The sequence below is a fragment of the Pterocles gutturalis genome, unplaced genomic scaffold (assembly GCF_000699245.1).
Source record: "Pterocles gutturalis isolate BGI_N339 unplaced genomic scaffold, ASM69924v1 scaffold34388, whole genome shotgun sequence".
NCBI classification, from domain to species: Eukaryota; Metazoa; Chordata; class Aves; order Pterocliformes; family Pteroclidae; genus Pterocles; species Pterocles gutturalis.
Window position 1 is genome coordinate 16,183 of NW_010126846.1, and position 5,394 is coordinate 21,576.

Consider the following 5,394-nt stretch of genomic DNA (forward strand, 5'->3'; position numbering starts at 1 on the left):
GGGAAGTAGAATAACCAACAGGATCGTCTAATGAATTTCCCTATTAGTCTCTGCATGAAGGAATCTTAATTGGTGCTAAAATAATAGGTCATTTGTATCCAACACTGTAAAGATTATGAGTTTTCTATCCAATAAGTTATTTCATGCAGGAGGGAATCTTTCAGACTGTGTATAAAAATATCTTGACCTCTGACCTTGTTTGTTGGAGGTTATATAACTTTTCCCAGATAATTATTTTGCTGCATTGATAAAAACCTATTGAGCTGTTGTTTAATGCTTAGCTACTGCACTGTGCTTTTGAAAAAGAGGTCATAAAAGGATTTTCTCTGTCTCTGTCTCACTCTTCTAAAATTGAGTACAACTCTTTGTCCTTAGTCTGTTCTCCTTTTCTCAGCTGAAGGTCTCAGTGCTTTGGAAATTTCTATCTTGAGCCCAAACTAAAGAAGTCACCTTTCTCCAAATCATGGAAAAATACACTTGCCTGCAGAAAAACAGTGATTAAAAGATACAGGTGGAACTGAGCTGCTTCAACACAACTGTTCAGTGTCATTTAAGGTGCTTTATCTGAGACATCTCCACTGGGTGGAAGAGACAATTCATCGCCAGAAAATAGTTTTTCTCAATTTGTTTTGCCCAAGAAAGCTTTGTGCTGCCTTCCACTTAAGAATCTGAAAGTCTTGTGAAAAGAGATCTATTGGTGCTCTCTACTTATTTCCCTAGAGGCAGAAATCATCCTGAGCATGTCCTTGTGAATACATCTATCTGTTTCTAACTACATTTCAGAGGAGCAGCTCTGGCAGAGAAAGGAAACTTCCTCTGATTTCACAAGCAGTCTGCACGTGCTCTCAGTCTGACGATTTCAGTGCATAGGATTTGAATCTGTGTTTATGCAAGCCTTCCTAGTTAATAGTAAAACAGCACAGATCACTAGACAAAAAATAGCAGCTCCCACCTGGGATCATACTGACGACAGTTTTATATTGTTGTCTGTGCCCAGCCTGCTTTCCTTGTGTAGATTTAGGGATGGAGCAACTTACCGGGTCTGATTTCCCCCTAACTTCAAGGGTAATAAGATGCCCAAATAAACTCCTGAGTTTCTGGAAATTTGTCTCCCATTTATTGAAACACTTCACCTTCACTGAACTCTCTTCACATGTTTAAGTTTACACCAGTATGCCTTGTTGGGTTCATTACTCTTAAAACTCAACTTTAGCAGGTGATTGATTTCTGCTCTCCTCTTGGCTTATTTAAGTTGCTTGTGGGAACAGAACACAAAATGCAAGAAAAAGGACAGTGTAGGCATTATAAAAAAAATGAAAATCAGAAATCAGTAAGTTGAGAGGGTCAAATGGGTCAGTAGGAGGAAACTACAGCCCCTCCTACCTCTAATCATTTTGACTGTGTATTGTTCCTACATATTTGAAGTCTCTAAAAGAGACAGCTCATTTGAATTTTTAATACAGTCTTTGTTGCCAGGTAAAGTAAATAATAACATGACTCAGGAATGTGCACTTGCATCCCAGAAAGCCAACTGTGTCCTGGGCTGCATCAAAAGAAGCATTAGCAGCAGGTCAAAGGAGGTGATTCTCCCCCTCTACTCTGCTCTCATGAGACCCCACCTGGAGTACTGTGTTCAGATGTGGAGTCCTCAGCACAGGAAGGACATGGGCCTGTTGGAGTGAGTCCAGAGGAGAGCCATGAAGATGATCAGAGGGCTGGAGCACCTCCCCTGTGAGGACAGGCTGAGAGAGTTGGGGTTGTTCAGCCTGGAGAAGAGAAGGCTCCCGGGTGACCTTAGAGCAGCCTTCCAGTACCTAAAGGGGGCCTACAGGAGAGATGGGGGAGGGACTCTGTATCAAGGAGTGTAGCCATAGGATAAGGGGTAACAGTTTTAAGCTGGAAGAGAATAGATTTATATTCAATATTAGGAAGACTTTTTTTTACTGTGGGGGTGGTGAGGCACTGCAACAGGTTGCCCAGGGAAGTTGTGGATGCCCCATCCCTGGAGGTGTTCAAGGCCAGGCTGGATGAGGCTTTGAGCAGCCTGGTCTAGTGGAGGGTGTCCCTGCCCGTGGCAGGGGGGTTGGAGCTAGATGACCTTTAAGGTCCCTTCCAACCCAAATTATTCTGTGATTCTATTATAACACTGTATTATGCAAAAAAACTTCTCCCTTTTCTCTGGGGTGTTCATTTTTTAGTTCCTAAAACCTTAATTCAAACACTGGGATCATCCTCCTGTCTCAGTAAGAACTCTGTGGAGTCCAGCCTCATTTCTGTTACTTCATGTGCTCTTCCCAAAGGATTCTCCTCTTGCTCCCAAACCTTTGACTTCGTCTGAGCTAGTGAAGAAAATTGCAGGTATGATTTCTAGAAGCAAACATAATGATGTGTGTCTACTGACACTTGTAAGAAAAGCGTGCTATGTTCTGGTGATGCTTTGGATGCCTGCTCTGGATGAGGAGTCCTGGCTCACAGTAAGCCTTGCTGTTGAGATGGGATCTCTAGTAGACAAGGATCCAGCTTTGATCCCACCCAGCTGCACAACCCTGTCTCAGAGAAGTGAGATCACTAAGAGGGTGCAAGGATGAGCAGAAAGAAAGCCTGTGGAGAGATAAGGATGATAGCATTACAGACAGAGGGATCATGGTTGGAACAGGATCACCAGGTGTGCAAGGATCCAAGAGAGAAAACACCTACGTGAAAATTGCGAAATCTAAAAAAAAGAAAGAAAAGAGGTTAATTTAAGGACTACCTGGTGTCATTAAGTCACCTGTGAAAGACCTGTGGATGGAGCAGGTGGCAGAGGGCAGCTCAGCAGCACCCAGGATCTAGCCTGGGGAGCTCCAGGCAGTAGCTTTTCTCCGCCCAGTTCACTAATGCTTGCCTCATCAGCAAAGGATATTTGAGTGCCTTCTCAGGGTGGCGAGAGGAACTGAGTCCTGCCCGTCTTGTGTGTGTCAACTGAGAAATAGCTGTTTCATATTTTTCAGTTGTCTTTGTCTTGCTTGCAGGGTCTTTTCATATGGCTAAGGGGGCCCAATCAGACTTACCCAGAAAAAGGCTTTTTAAAAGGTAACTATCAAATTGAGTAAGATTTTTTTTTGAAGGAATTGTTAGCTTATTTGCAAAATTTTGCTGGACTTGAATGCACTGAATGTCTGAACTGAGTGACTGCTGAAAAGACATGGCTTGAAGCAAGCTGGTAATACATGACTCCAGGGTGGACGCAACAGCAGACATATTTGGTCAGCAAAAATATGCTAAGAGTTGTTATCTCTGACTATGTAAGTGAGCAGACTTCTGTAATGAGTCAAATGGTAATAACTGACATGTTTACTTAAAAATACCCCTGGGTTTTTTTGTCTTCTCTTTTTTCTATTTATTTATTTATTTGTTTGTTTGTTTATTTGTTTTAATTCTTCAGATTTCTCTTCCTCTGTCTTTGTTAGTACTTGACCAGTCATTAACCAAGCCTTCCCCGGCTTCATGTGTTTAACACAGCTGGGGTGACTTCAGCAGTCCCACACGATATTTTTGAAAGCTGGTGATTTACAGCTATAAGTAATAACTTTCATTTTCTTTTCATGCTGCTTCATTTTTTCTGGTCACTTAATTTGTTACTGTTGTCTAATGATGCATTTATGTTACCTGTGACAAACACTTTACATTCATATAGTCTTAGGAGTTCAGACTGTTGCACCAAGAAAGGTTTCATGCTTGGATTTAATAGGTAGGAAGTCAAAGCTTAATTCTGGCACGGTGCTTCTTGGAATTCAGGGTGACCTATTCATAATGCTGTACATCTGACCTTTTATCTTTCATTCTTACAGCCTGAGGAAGAAGAATACAAGAACTATTGGTCTTGGGTTTAGATTCTGGAAGTTAAAGAGCAACAGAGTGAGATAACTTTTAATTTGGACCCATAGTCTGTTCATGCAAGTGTTCAGCTCCAGATCTTTTGGTCTAACTTGAATGGTCTGGCCGTTCTGACAAGCTGTTTCCCACCACTGTGTGAAAACAAAATACCTATTGACATGATAGGTTGCTAAACACAGTTCCAATGACGGCTGTGACTCAGATCGGATTGTTTACACCCTCAAAACAGGACCTCTGTTATTAATAGGTTGCTGATGGGAGTACTTCTCAGAAAGTTTCCCCCCCAGGCCTTGCATATGCATAGCTTTTCTTTCCCAGGGAACAGGGAGGTGTTTAGTGTTAAAGCAGTGCTGAAATTCTGGAAAGTTATTTCTACAAGGTAACTATTTAAATTCCATTGCTTTTCTTCAAGACTTGTGGCATTGTCCTACAGTGCGCGTTATGCAATGTTTGTTTATACTATTGTGTTAGGTTAATTGCTATGGTGGTTGTTCATTTTAGTGTAGAGTGAGTGTGTACGTTTTTTCAAGCAATCAACATGGTTTGCCTTTTGTATTTGTATTATTGGGCTCTCTGCACAGTCTGTTTCAAAATTCAATTACATGAACATCCTTTTTGCTTCCCTGTCAACGACATGGATCATTTGGAGAATCAATAATAACTTCTCCCCAACCTTCAATTCAATGTCGAACTGCAGCTCAGCTCCACCAGACATTTTTGATTAATGAAAACCACATAAAATGTTGATTTATGCCTGTTTCATGTGCAAATTATATGACAACTGAGAGACATGACATGGATGCTTTTCTTTTGCTTAGGGTTGGGGTTTCTTTCAGGAAAAATGTACTTCTTGTTTGCCATTAATTTTTCTGGTAACTTGTATCTATTAAAAAATTGCATCTTCCCTCTTTGGCTCAGTCACATATCATGGGTCAGAGCAAGAAAATATTTTCCTCTTCTCCTAGTGAATTGGGCCAACAAAGTTATTGCTGGGATCTGCCAATTTGTAGGTATTCAGAACCTGATGGTAGTACTTTTTCCATGCTTTGCTGTCAAATGATTTGACCACCTGTGTAGCATGGTGATACCTTCATGTGTATGTTTTTAATGTTTTCATGTATACTTTTTAACAGGGTCTGTAGCAATAGGACAAGGGGTAATGGTTTTAAAGTAAAAGAGGAGAGGCATAGACTAGATCTGAGGAAGAAATAGTTTATGCTTAGGGTGGTAAAACACTGGAACAGGTTGCCCAGGGAGGTGGTAGGTGCCCCATCCCTGGAAAGATTCAAGGTCAGGCTGGATGGGGCTCTGGGCAACGTGATCTAGCGGAAGATGTCCCTGCTTACTGCAGGGGGGTTGGGCTAAATGACCTCAATGGTCCCTTCCAACTCAAACTATTCTATGATTCTATGATTCTATGTGCACATTGCCATACAAGGACAGTACTATTCTTTTAGGAACTGAATTTATTTCCTACAGGTACTGCACTTGATGGATTTTGAAAGGAAGAGTTGTTAA